Source organism: Phyllostomus discolor, chromosome 3 (assembly GCF_004126475.2).
Source record: "Phyllostomus discolor isolate MPI-MPIP mPhyDis1 chromosome 3, mPhyDis1.pri.v3, whole genome shotgun sequence".
NCBI classification, from domain to species: Eukaryota; Metazoa; Chordata; class Mammalia; order Chiroptera; family Phyllostomidae; genus Phyllostomus; species Phyllostomus discolor.
This window is the reverse complement of record NC_040905.2, coordinates 151333119-151347773: the sequence shown is the minus strand read 5'-3', so window position 1 is coordinate 151347773 and position 14655 is coordinate 151333119.

Below are 14655 nucleotides of genomic sequence, written 5' to 3'. Positions count from 1 at the left end.
TTGAATGTGGAGAGAAAGAGCCACTTCAGTGAAGCAAAGCTGGGAGTGGGTGAATGTAGAAATTCTGAATTTATAAAAGCTCTTGCTCTCCCTGGGTCCTTTCACATTTTTTACATTTTTGAGTGGTAAGACTTGAGAGGCACATTTTTGGGAGGTGGGAGCTGCTGTTGACTTTGGAGAGTGTGGTTTATAATCTTTTAATTTTAAACTTTTTAAAAAAAAGAACAAATACATTTTGGGTTATAAAAGTGAAAATATTATAGAATTGTATAAAGTGAACATTAAGATACTTTCATCTATACTCCACTCCAGCTCCTCTTAATATTTTGGTGCATATTCCTGACTCTGGTGAGGGACCAGACAGGAATCTACAACCTAACTGAGTACAGCTGGCTAGAAGCTTTGAGGAAGTGGGTGCAGAGGCCCCGTGGTCATTTAAATGCTATTTTAGGGTAAGGAAGCAGAAAAGTATTCTGGATAAAAATCCTATTCAGTTATAAATGCCTGACATGGTGGCTGGCAAGTCCCTTGAGGAGAGGAAACACTCATCCAGTTAAATGAGTATCATCTTCATTAACCCTGATGCAAGTGCCAGTAACTTGGAAATATTTACACAAAGTCCCAGCTCACCTTTTCCATTAAGTTTTCCCACCTACTTACTGGACACACCACTCATTTTAGCCTGCAGAGAAACTAGTGTGTTGCCTTAAATGTATTGATACTCAATTATTAGTCAGATAAATGAAATGACCAACCCCCCCCCAGCAAAACAAAACAAAACAAAACAAAACAAAACTTTATTAGGATCAGCAAGTGTACCTTAATATGAAACTAGTAAAAGATCAGACTTGGGTTAAAAATCTTCAACAGTTCATTGAGTTCATTAAATCTTAGAATCTTACATCAAGAGAGGCATTCTTAAAATATGGTTGACTTGATGCATAAAGAAATTTGTTTCTGCTTATTTTACTGTAACAAGAAAATAAAATTATTCATTAAATGTCTGTTGAGAGATTGTTGAGTGTAGGGAATGTATCTTTGTAGCCTTGTATCTCTCAGCACTGAGCACCAAGCACAACATGTAATTGGTGCTCAATAAATATTAGATGAATTATTGAGTGACCAAAGAAAGGATCCATTAAAATGAATACCTGGGAACAACTGAGAAAATTTTTAAATATTATGTGCAATAAAGATTATTTCAATATTGAAGAGCTAAACTATTTCCTGTAATGGTATAAATTAATTTAGAAAGTACAGTCAGTGTCTGAGCAGAGAACAATTAAAAGTAATTGTTATTTTAATTCTTCCTCAGTGATATATACTCTTTTAAAAAAGCAGGAAATTACTATTTTATGATTGTGATAGAATTTGTTACAAGAATAAAGATGAGTGATGAAACTAAGCTATATTTGTTTTGCAAAGCAGTCTATTTAAAAATTCAAACTCAGTTTTGCATTATAATGTTATTTAAATTTTTTTTAAGTTTCCATTGCCTGTCCCTCTTTTTTGTGAAAAAATAACTAAACTAAAGAGATTTCAGCATGATTTGGTGTCATCATCACCATCTGAATGCTTTTGGAGGAAATGTCTACAAAAGTAAATTAAGTATTCTGTAGCTCTTAAGCTGCAGAGAAACAAAATTTGGAGACTATTATATATTTTTTTCAGAAAATGTAATTCCATTTTTTCTTCTTATATGTTTACAATATATATGACTCTAGCACCATGGCATCAGTGAAACATTTTTACGTGAGAACAGTTAGACATTTCCTTATATTACCAACTCATTGCTCTAAATTAAAGACAGTTTCTGTTCTCAATTTTCAAGTTATAAAGCATTGAATGCCTGCTAAGTGCTATTTCTGTGATGGACACAGGGATACTTGAGCCAAGATCCGTCTCTACTAGAGCCTATTTATTTCATTGGGAAAAAAAAGACAAAGAAATGTTATTAAAACCTCAAAGGGTAAATCACTATCAATGTTAGTAAATAGAGGCTCCCTGCTCTCCTAGAAAGAGAGGTTGTGCACATACAATTTGGGTTCAAATTCAGATTCTTCTACCAACCAGCTGTGTAGTCCTGAGAGTGTTTATATATAACCTTTGTCATGCAGAGCTCTCCTCAGGAATATGGCCTTAAGAACATTGGCTTCCTGAGGCTGAAATTATTAAATTAACAACTAAGAAAAATGGCCTAATAATACCTTATTGAGTGTCTCTTCCAAGTACAGTGCCATGGTATTGATATTTCACATACTATTATAATGTTGTTTTCAGAGGAAGAAATTGAGGCTTAGAAAGGTTGACTATTGCTTTGAGGTCACACAGTTATTGAGTGGCCTGGGTGGGGCTCCTTCAAATCTGTCTGACTCCAGGGTATGTCTTCAACCACCACATTTTAATGTCAACAGTTTCCCATCAAATAAGAGAAATAAGGAGCACACAAATAATAATCCACTGTAAAATGTGGTAAATTCCATAAAAGAGGTCATCAAGAGAAAGTGGGAGGATGAGATATTATTTCTAGCTAGTAGATTTTATGATAAGGCTCCTGATAAGAGCTGAGTTCAGCCAGGAAAAACCAAGAGATGTGGTGGGTTTGGGGAGTCTGAAAAACTACTTTATAGACTTGGCAATCTGGAAAAAAGCCTGTGCATTGCCATTCCCAATGGACCTTCATGCCAATTTTTTATTCCTAATGGTCTAAAAAACCCTCTACAATTCAGCCACTCAACTTCAAAATCCTGAAGAAGATTCACAATCAATTCTTAAAATATTCAAGATTTATTTTTCCTTGACATGCCTGGGAGTCACATGCATTCCCATGAGTAGTAGAGTCTTACAGTATTGGGGACTTTTAAAGGTAATAATTTTTCCTCACTCTTGACTCAGGATTACTCCTGACTTCTACTTGCAGGCCAGCCCAGAACAGTCTCCCTCTGTTTCTTTATTTTAATTTTTGGTCCTGTTCCATTCTCATAGCCCTTCTTTTTGCTACAAGTTTGACTAATAATACCAAGAGTGATCATCCCCAGTACTGGCCCCAATGAGTTAACTTACCAATAAATTGTGGCCTTCTAAGTGAAGTTAGCAATGGGAAATTATTTGCTCTCAAGAACCATGAATACCTCATTAAAGTGCATCATGTAGGCAGCAACCTGCCTGTTAATGACACTGCCAACTCTGATAAGGCATAGATTCTACCCCCAAACAATACAGTTAATCTATACAACATTTTTAAGGCTTTTCTCATCATGCAGACCATAGCAGATTCTGACATCTTGCCCTCTCTTCTCAAAGGATAAACTCAGCATTGCCTATCACAAAAATGGAACTACATTGACATGGACTTTTACTCTATTATCCATTATTTGAGAGCAGAAACCCTGCTTATTGCTCTAATGTTTCTAGTGCTTAGAATAATGACAGAGACATAATAGACACTCAGTGTGTGCTGAATGAATAAATCTGCTTAGCAAGTATTCTTATAACTATGTGCCTCTGTGCTTTTACTCTATAGGTAATAACAAAAATGAGGACACTCTCAGATATTCCTTAGGCTTACTCTATTTCAACGAGGTGTGCTTAGCTATAGATGCCAGTTATCTGTGTTTAGCTACAGGAGATTGAGAAACCATTAACATACTGTTGTACAACTTCTTATATAACCTGTTACACATGTAGAGGAAGAGACACTATAAATACATGAAATATTCAAAATCTTCAAATCACTTTGTTTTCCATTTCTCTTTCACTTGAACCTTTTATTCACAATTTGTATAGCCTCTTTGAAGAAAGCTGACTTGCCGTGGCTGAGTGGCACAGTTGGTTGAAGCGTTGTCCTATACACCAAAATGCTGTGAAGGTTGTGAGTTCAATTCTCAGCCAGAGAATGTACTTAGGTTGTGGGTTTGATCCCTGATCAGGGAGCGAATGGGAGGCAACTGATCAATGTTTCTCTTTCTCTCTCTCCCTTCTTCTCTCTCTAAAATTAATAAAAACATATCATCAGGTAAAAATTAAAAATATATTTTTAAAAACAGATATTTTAACATTTTTACATATTAACTTTATCTTAGGATGGAAGCTGTGTTTTTGAATGAGACTATTGAGAAACAGCCCAATATCCACTTCCATGGTATAGAGTCGTCATTGGATGGTGGCAGCTAGTTCCAGTGTTGCGGAAAATAACACATGCGGGAGAGATGGCGGAGCACGATCCTTTATTACTCGAGCCGGCTCAGAGGAGAAACCCCAAATTCTGAGCCCCGAACTTTGACCTCCCAGGGTTTAAATAGCCCCAGGCTTCCTGCCAACGTGGTGTAGAAAGGTTACAGAAGCCCAAATGCGGAAGTTAGATCTAGTTACCTTATTTGGCTAAAACAAAGAATAAAGCACAGGAGCTCAACATGGCGGTTGCCCATCACACCAGGACCACATATATTTCCCTCTTGCATCTAAGTAAAAATGTGATTCCACCAGAGAATTTTAAGAAGTAGGTGTGTGTTGTATTCTTCACCCTCTCTTGCCCCATCTGTGGACTCAGTGCATGCAAATCTGAAGCCCTATAAGAGGGTGAAGCCACAAGATAGAAGGGCCTTGTCTCTGAGTTACCATGTAGCAGAAAAGCCAGCTGTTAACACATTCTTTTATGTAAGCAACAAATATTTTTATTGTATGTAGCCACAGATGTTTGTACATTTGTCTGTCACAGAAGCAAGCATGAATTACGTTCCATCTTTTCCTTCCACTCACTCTGGTAGAGGCACAAGGGAGTGCTGACACTTTGTCTAAGGCATATCCTTCTTAGGTCCAAGACAGAAAATAAAATACGGAATTAAGGAGTGTCAGATTGTCTTTGTTCAGGAGGCAAGTTAGAGGACAACACTAAATGGTGGCAAATTATGCTGGCAGCTAAGGTTGAGGGAGGGAGCCATGAGCCTCTTGGGAAGAGATTGCTGGTGTGTGGACAAAAAGGGAGCCAAAGAGGTTGTCTAAGAGAGAAGCTGAAAAATTGCACCATGATTAATCCAATGTATTTTAGATTCCAGATTTTAGGGAGAGATTCCAAACTGAAAGGAACAGAGTAAAAGGCAAGTTTTCAGAATTGTGTCTGGGAGAGAATGAGCATTCTGAGTGTGGGTGAAGGGTGTACCCAAGGTTCTCCAGGTGCATCCTGCGGCATAAGGACATGAGACTGGGCTGGTGGGGCATCCTACCTCACGACCAACTGGGATCGAGAAGGCCAGACAGAGATCTAGAGGGTGTGGAGAAACTGCAGGTAACTGAGAGCCCTGATCAAAAAAGGCCAGGCAGATGTGGCTGATCTTTCTGTGTTGGTATTAGGGACCTGTCATCTGACAATGCTATGGAAAGACCAGGCACCAGCTCCAGCCCATGGGAACAATTTATTCACATGCTCAGGAGTGAGAGCCACAAGCATGAAGTTTGGTAAAACTTTTTTGGAAGGGAAAGGTAGACTTCTTCTGGGTACTTATTGTAAATATGTGGGATGGCTGTGGACCCTGGGCAAGAACTGACACAGACCACTGGCATTTGGGTGAAGTGCTATCTTAGCTCCAGAAGACCGAGCATTCTGTAGCTTTAGCTGTGCACCAGGAACAAAGTAGAACTAAACTGAAAACTGCTTGGTCTAGTTTACCTCACTCCCATCCCTGGTAAAGCAATGTGCCTGGAACTGCACAGAGCTAGTTAAAGCTCAGAAGACTGAAGTGAGCATTACTATACAAAACATTCCCTGTTCCTCTGTTTAAATACACATAAATGTGTATTTGCAGCAGACTTGGCCATAGACTCGGGAAGATGATGGAGAATAGTTGTCATAGCAGTATGAACCACTAAAACTGAACTTTTCTCTTTGGTCTCCAGCATCTCACTACCTTACCCAATGTCTCCTTTTATTTATTCAGTGTCAGCCGCCCAAATGATTTACAATTTTATTATGCATAGTAGTCAGCACCTACTTCTCTGTTCTCTGCCCTCACTATGCAGTCGTGCATACTCCAAGCCTCATCCTCCTCATTCCAGCCTGCTACACTTTGGGTTCTCTGTCCAGGCTCTCCATCCCCTAGCCCCAGCCATCTTCTGCAAAGGAAAGGCAGCAACACAGACAGTGCTTTCCCACTAAGGATGCCAAATTTATCAAACAAAAATACAGGGTGTCCAGTGAAATCTGAATTTTAGTTAAACAATTTTTTAGGTTAAGTACCTCCCAGATACTGCCTGGAACATACTTTCACTAAAATTTTATTTGTTATTGACCTGAAATCAAATTTCATTTGTCTGATATGCAGTAGGTGTTCAACAAATATTTGTAAATGAATGACTGAATAACTCCCCTTTAACCTTTGAGATGGTTTAGAATGATTAAGCAATTTGCCTTTTCAATGCTAACAGTGAGACAGTGTTGTTGGGGGGGGTGGATGATACAAAATTACTTCTCTCAGTCTGTTTTCTAAGATTTATAGTTTAGGATGAAGCCATTGTCATTATGAATGATGTTATCTGATAAAAAATTGTGGGCATAAAGCGATGCTGGTTTAAGAGAAGACTTAAAATGAATGTAAATTTTGACTACTTAGCATTTTGTGGGGTTACCATTTTAAAATATCTTTTTTGTTAAGATAAATACATTGGATACATCTTTGTCTTACTCTAGAATACAATCTGTAGCTTTGCCAGATTATTAGATTCTAACTTTTGATCTATATTTTCTTATTCCTCTCAGTGACTTTCAACTGCCTGGCAGATGACAGATATTCAATTAATGTTGGATGGTAGGAAAGAAGAGACAGAGGGAGGAGATCTAGTAATAATGGGGAAAACAAAGGGAAAAATAAATACCAATCAAATGTTTTTAAAAATGATTTTTGAATAATTAAGACCCCCAAAACCATCAAAAGTGAATTCTCTCATTACAATGAACACAAAAAGTTCAGCAATTCAGTTTCAGGAAAATTCACTCTAATTCATCAAACATTTTGTCAAGTGTTGCTATATGCAAAGTCACTGTGATAAGCACTCTCAATTGTTGGAAAGTATCTTCCTTCAAAGAAATGTACTACCTGCCCTGGCTGGTGTGGTTCAATGGATTGAGCACCAGCCTGCGAACCCAAATATCACTGTTTCAATTCCCAGTAAGTGCACATGCTTGGGCTGCAGGCCAGGTCCCCATTTTGGAGGGGTGGGGGGTATTCAAGAGGCAACCAATCTGCGTATCTCTCACACACCTGTGTCTCTCTACCTTCTTTCTCCTTCCCTTCCTCTCTAAAAATAAATATAATCTTTTTTAAAAACTTTCTAAAAAATGTAGCACCTAATTTTGTTGGGGTGAGGGAAGGGAAATAAAGGAAAACAACGTAGTAGTTAATAAGCTTAATTTAAGGTAAAGTAAAATATGTCATAAAAGGGACAAAAAAAAAACAGAATAAAGGAGATCATATTTGGTTGCAGATATCAGGAGAGGATACACCATTTGGATGAACTTTGTGTGGAGTCCAAAGGGCGGGTATTCTAAATTAAGAGTACAGCTTAAGCAAAGACACAGAGGCGGGAAAAATGCAAAGGCTCTTTGGGGAAAAGCAAGGGAAGGCATGTTAGATGGATATCACAGTGGCATTTCTACATCAAATTTTTACATCCTAAAGTTTGATGTTAGCAATTGGAGAATGAAGCCAAATTAAAAGGCAAATAAGTGCAGACATCTCTGAGTCCTTTTCTGAATGAAGCAGTCTAGGATTACATACATGCATATAAACACTCATACATACAAACATATATACATAAATATGTAACCTCTCTTACGAGTGTTTTTCCTCTTTGTCAAAGCTGCCTGGAACAATAGCACTTGAATATCTTTGTGCCAGTCATATATCTGCGAGCTCTGTAGCAGCAAAAATTTGATTCACATAAGAACTCTGCAATTGGGTTCTGGGAACATCTTCCATGTGCTTTTTGTTAAATAATATGTCAGAATATCAAGAGAACTGAGTTACAATGCTCAGCACAGGAATGCTGAATCTTTAGCTACATATGCCTCCCAGCTACAATTTCATGTTTTTTTGAAAGACTAATCCAGGCATTACATTATTGTCAGTGCCTCCCAAAATATTCCTTGCCAATTATTCTGCTTGTTTTCAAAGGTTCTCTTAGTACAGGTATTTCCTGTTTTATTTCAAAATTAATGATAAATGATAGGCTTTTGAAGGTTTAGAGAATGAATTGTGGTCCAAGAAACATTTTTTTTATTATTGGCTAGGCATTGCCTAAACTGTTCCAACAGTTTTCCTTCTCTAAGTTGAAAAGATAATTATTTTTTTCCATAGTCATACATTCTTGAGGACTTAAAGAATATATTTTGAGAAGTTTATGGATTTTCAAAATGAAAACACCACGACACAATGAGTAAAATTTTTCACTTTTACATTTATTCAGTTCTGAAGCATTGTCTCTATAATAGCAAACATCCTTGCACTTAATCATTTTAATATGGGTCATTGCTTTTTTTCTTTTTAATTCCCCAAAACTTAAAAGGGGAGAAATGTTTTTGAATGAACAAGTAACCATTTTAGGAAGGATCAGTCAAATTTTTTCAGCATCAACATTGCTCATGATGGGATGCTCTGCAGAACGTCAGTTTCCTTTTTTCTTTCATGAAATCATAGTATTTCAATATGTCATAAAATCAATTAAAACAATCCAGTTGCATGTGTGAAAGGCTACCAGTGCAAAAACTGAAGGGCAAAGAATATACTTGGAATTTATCATTATGAAAAACACACATGCAATTCAAGTGTAAAAATTAGTTTTATTTTTTTCCTGCATTAAAACCTAAGGAAGATGTATTCCTTTGGATCCTAAGGATATTTTACCTCATTCCTAAAACAGTGCCCAGAACTCTCTGTCTTTCAAAGTTCTGTGCCCGGCTGGGGCCTCCTCTGACTCAGTACAATATGCCCAGGATCAGGATCCTCTTTCTGGCCGTGACTGAGTGTGACTGGCACCACTGGCAATCCCTACAAACCTGGGCAGGGAACCAAAGAATCACACCTGGCTCTCAGGTCCTATCCACAGAAGATGAAAACAGGGCATGCTGAACTTTGACTGCCAACATGGCGAAGGCTGCCTGGCCCTTCACACGCCTTTGTTCTGCCCCTGGAAGTTCACAGAGACCCAAGGTTATAGCTGAAACCTGTTGAAAATCCTCTCTCTTCTTCCCAGATACTGCCACTGCCTCCGAGGTTTAGGGGCTAGCCTTATATTTGTAGCACTTTTTTAGATCACCATTTCTATACTAGAACTGAAAAAAAGTGTGTGCATGTGTGTAACCATACACACTTATATTTACACACAGATGTGTATTCTAGAAATAAACTGAAGGAAATCAAAAGCGTATTATTTTCGGAATTTCATTGTGATACTGTTTTCCTTTGGGCAACAGTTACATATTTTAATTTGTTGGTGATATTGATGTCCTTACATTTATTTAAGTTACTGAATTGCTTGTCGCAACCACCTAGTGGGTTGGCAGTTAGATTTACATGCTGAGAAGTAGGAGGAAAAGTTGTAATGATTAAAAAGGCATTTGAGTGCTACTTTGCCTCCGGCTGGTTTACTTTGGACATCGTAAACCCTTTTTTTCAGGGTCTAATATTTGGGAGTATGCTTGAGAAAACAGAGCTTCAGGAAAAGCTAAGAATGACCTCTCTTTGGCTGACTCATTCTGACTTTAAAGTAACATGTCTTTACAGAACATAGTGAGAGTTCAAAGTCTGCTTTTGTTTTTCCCATGTTTCCTATTATGGAAGAAAAGCAATACTGTACCCCATACATTTGTTTAATTCCTATTTTTATGTCAATAGGAAAAGTATGGTATTCTTTTATCATAAAAGAAAGCATGATAGATAGCAATGTTCCTGTCTTACAATCATCTTGGTGTTCCTTCAACCCCACAAGCTGCAGAAGTGGAGTTAAGGTTCTTATCAGCCAGTCTGTCTCCACTAGCCTGGCTTTAAGGAACATAAACAGGAACACAAGAATATTCTGTGGTGCAGGATGATGTTACAGAACGAACACAGAACTGGACAAAAAATCTAGACATTTTGTTTTTTAGAGTTCCCCCTGTACAACGGTGATAACACCTGTCTTATGGAGTCTTCACTGTGATTAAATAGAAAGCATGACTATAAAACTACTTGTATTGTACTTAGCACAAAGTAGACACTTAGCACTTTCCACAGGTATATTGGTATAATTAGCAAAGTGGTCCTCTATTCTCAGGCCATTTTCAAAGTGTAAATTTGTCTTGTCCAAATCCTACTGCTCAATTACCTCAGGACTCAATGGTCAGGGCTTCCTTGCTGTTTTCCAGGCCCCCACTCTTTGAACTTGATAAAGATTCAAAATGCTGCTTTCCATTTTATATCACACAACTAATAATCTTGGCCCCACCAGCTCCCCTGGTTCTTCTTTCCGGGAAGATGAAATTGCTTCCTGGATCAAGGTACCTGATCAGTGTCCTCCGTATCAGTTCTGCAACTGGCTGAACATTAGGAACACTGGAAAGCTGTTTACACAATGGGCGTGTTGCATAAATATATCTGCCTGGTGGGGCAAGAGGAGGTACACAGTTGTCTGTATGGAAAATAATGCAATAATTAATAAATAGTAATATAAGAGTATACTCTGTGTTTCACGTACTCACAACTGTAAACCTGCTTTTGTCTCACCCTGTGTTTAGATTATTGTGCTGATTCTAATTCAGAAGCACACAGGAATGTGCATGGTGATCTGCCATACATTTAGATGGACTAAATCACCTCTAATTTAAAGACATAAAGGAATACTCACTTTTCTTTTGTTTTATTTTGTACATCTTCTAAGGACCTTATTTTCTTCCAATTTACTCTTAGTCACTGTGCATATTCTCAGTCCTCCTGTTCTGATGACTACACTCTTGCTTTTTCCCCAGAGCCTCCAGTATGCCAAATAATACTGTTCTCAAAACCTTTTTCTAGTCCTCATGCTCCTCTTTCTTCTACCTCTTCTCTAAACTTGAAGGAACTATCCATTCTCATCTCCCCTGTTTGCCTTCCTATCCTCTCTCTTTACCAGAAGGTCCTCTGGATTCTTATCTCTGAGCTCCTCTCAATGCCATCAGTCACATTCTCTCCCCGCCTTGACATTCCTGCTGGCCTTGGCTGCCAGGACAGTATCTTCTCCAATTGCATTTACAATCTAGTGGAAGCTGGTTGCCTGTATGGGTTCCAGCCCTGGCCTGACCCTTCTTCTTCTTGGCAGGATTTGCTCCCAGGGTGTAGTGACAGAGGGCTTTGCTGTTGCCATCTCCACTGCTGCCAGCTGGAGTCCCCCAGGGTTGTCATAGAATTAGGTTGCTAAGTTCCAGGCCCTGTGGAGGCTGTGGAAGCCCTGTGGCCTCTGGACCCAGGTTGGAGCCAGCCAGACCACAAGGGTGGTTCTGTGCAACCCAAGTGCTTCTTCCAGGCAGCCCAGGCCATGGGCCTGGAGGGGAAGGCTTTCAGCTGCACCCTCCCAGAGCTGTCGGTGTTCTCAGGAGAGACCTAAGGGTCAGGAAGGAAAGGCTGGTATGAGAATTAGTGTCACTTTTTTCATGACTAGATTGTCACAAATGCCTCCACACATTCAACCCGATCTCACCAAACTAAAGTGGGCAACCTTAGTGCTTGCTGGGCAGCTCCACCCCACCCTGAAGTCTTGCTTTAAAACAAAACTCATAATTACTTCTGCAAAACCTATCTCCTACTTCACACTTTCTTATTAAGTGATTCTATCTTTCTCTTTTTCACCCAGGCTTGAAAATATAGACATGTATGGGCTTTCTCTTTTTCTCACTACCCACCAGCCTATGACCAATTCCTTCTAATGCCTCCTTTGAAATGTCTTTTCCTTGTATTGATTTTATGGGTAGTAAGCTACAAGAAATCATTAATATAATATCATTAGCAAAGATATTAAAAAATGCTGGTTACTCAAGTGAGTACTCTACCCAAAAACTTTAGTGAATTCTCATTGCTTAAAAAACTAAGTCAAACCCTTTGATTTTATATTCAAAGCTGTCCTTTCTTGTTAATATTTGTTATCCTCACTGTTTCTTGGAAGGAATTCTTGCTTCCACCAATCGATTTCTTCATTGTCCATTTATTCAACAAATGTTAACTGGGCTCTTCGGATGCTGCATTCTGTGGACATTGTTCACTGGACACGATGTAAACATTTCTGCTTCCTGACTTTGTTCAAATCTACCCCCCTACTTGACCTGCTTTCTCCTCGTGGTTTTCATCTCAGGTCTAGCTCATACCTGATCTTTTCCAAAGTCTTTGTGGGCAGCTCCAGGTCTCTGGCTTCCCCAACTGCTTTGCCCATTATTTTCCCCAATATCTGTGTTACTCTTTGGTACTTACTTTCTATGTCCCTATACTTTGTCCATATGTTTAAGTAGACCCTACATCAATAACTTCTTTACCTATGTGCTGCTCTAAAAAGTTATTTCAGGTCAATAGATCTCAAATTGGTTCCTGATCATCAGCATCAGTATCACCTGGGAACTTGTTAGAAATGCAAATATTCATACCCTATCCCAGCCCCACTGAGTCAAAATTTGGGGTGTGGGGCCTAGCAGTCTGGTTTTTACCTACAGGGCAATCTGATGCTCCCTGGAATTTGAGAACCACAGCTCCAGGCCATGGATTTGAGGGTAAAGAGGGATTAGTCTGCCTGTTTATTACCCAAGTATACTTGTAAAATATTTGGGACCCTTCTCTTTCTGGTGTATTGAAAGCTCTTGGAAAACTCTAAATTTTCATTACATACATATATGTAATGGTTTAATTTTACTTTTCTCTTTTCAAAAATGGCCCAAACCAACTTGAAAAGATAATAAAATGGAAAATTGAAACAAAGGAGGAGGCAAATACACTAACCACAGGAGTTGCTACTGTTATCATAGTATCTCTGAGTTTGCTGACAAGGTAAAAAGGAAAGTATGAGGTCTTTCTTGCTCTGCTTCTACCAGAGGAGGTCAAAACTCTATTTCTATAACTAAATTTAAAAAAAATTCTCTTGTGGAAACTTCTAGAGGGACCACTTAGTTAAAATATAATATCCAAAAGTTTTATAATATATGCAGCAGTGATTTTCACATGACTGCTTTACGTTTATCACTATTACACAAATAGCTAACACTTAATGAGCAAAAAAGGAGAAACTAAATCTGTGACAAGAACTCTCTCTATCATTTCTCATAGTATGGTGGCTAGTAGGGAGGAGTTAATTTCTGCCAGCAAGCCAACCACCAAGACAATAATGTGAAGTGTTGTCTTAGAGTATGATCCATTCCAATTGGGTCCTGTTGGGGGCAGGAAAGGTATGAGGTGAGTAGGCCATTATCCACAGGAAAGAGTAAACACCTAAAAGATGCAGCTCTGTAAGAGATCCCAGGCTCTGCCTGACTGGCCTCAAGGCCACTGAACCCAAACGAGGTGAGTTTGGACTGGAGCACAGGGTTCCATACCAACAGAGAACTGAGGACAAATGCAGTGAGACCAGCACCAGAAGACAGAGCATCTAAGAGATTAGACACATCTCTCCCAAGTGCTGTCACCATGGAAAACTGTTTATAGGGTTAAGACAGGGTTTTATTGTGGGGATGGGGTACTTTTATTCAGTGCTTGGTAATAAGGCTTTTCTGAAATTAGGAATTTAAACAAACACCACTGCATACATTCAGGGCTGACTTTAGATAGAACTGAAATGCAAGTGAATTTGTCTTCAGTACGTCCCCACTGACTTTTGAATGGCACTCCGTATCCCCAGTCTAGATCCTGTTCTCTTCAATTTGAGAACGTTATGACACATGGACACCAGATGAGGGAAGAGGGCAACTTAGTTTCTAAGCACTGAGTAACTCTTGACTATAGAGTGCTTTTACTTATTTAAGTAATCTGGCACAAGTAATTTTCCTGAAGACAGCACTATAATGTGTCTCCAAATATTTGGTAGAACAAATAAGTGATGAAGAAGAAAGATCACAAAATTGAGAGCTGGGTTCCAGACTCTGTCATTACCAGCTGTGTGAACTCATCAGCCTGGATAATTTATAAAATGTTTTGAGAATTGAGAAAACTGTATGCTTTGGTTAAAAAAATTAATCTTTCAAAAAATTTCAAATACAGATCACGCTAAGTTAAGAGGTAAGAACTATTTCAGGGAGATGGCATGTACACTTCCTGGTATGTGTCACACATTCTCAAAGTTTTATTCAACCCTGAACCCCAGCTCACACGGTACTGTTTTCCAAGTGCCTGTACCACCGCCAAGTGCTATGCTAGGTTAACAACCATTTCACAAATGAGGATATGGTAGTGTCAAAATGTTAAGTACTGTATTCAAATTTGCAGAAAGACTAGGTCTCTTCAGACAGTGCTTCTGTTAGAAGAGAAGAACAGAGAGAAATAATAATGACAATAATAACTAGAGCAGCAGATGGAAATTCTGGCAATTTGTCAGATATTTTTCCTGCATGATCTTGTTTAATCATCACAACAACCCTGGACAACCAGTTATGTGAATCAGCCAACCAGTTTTAAAGATGAG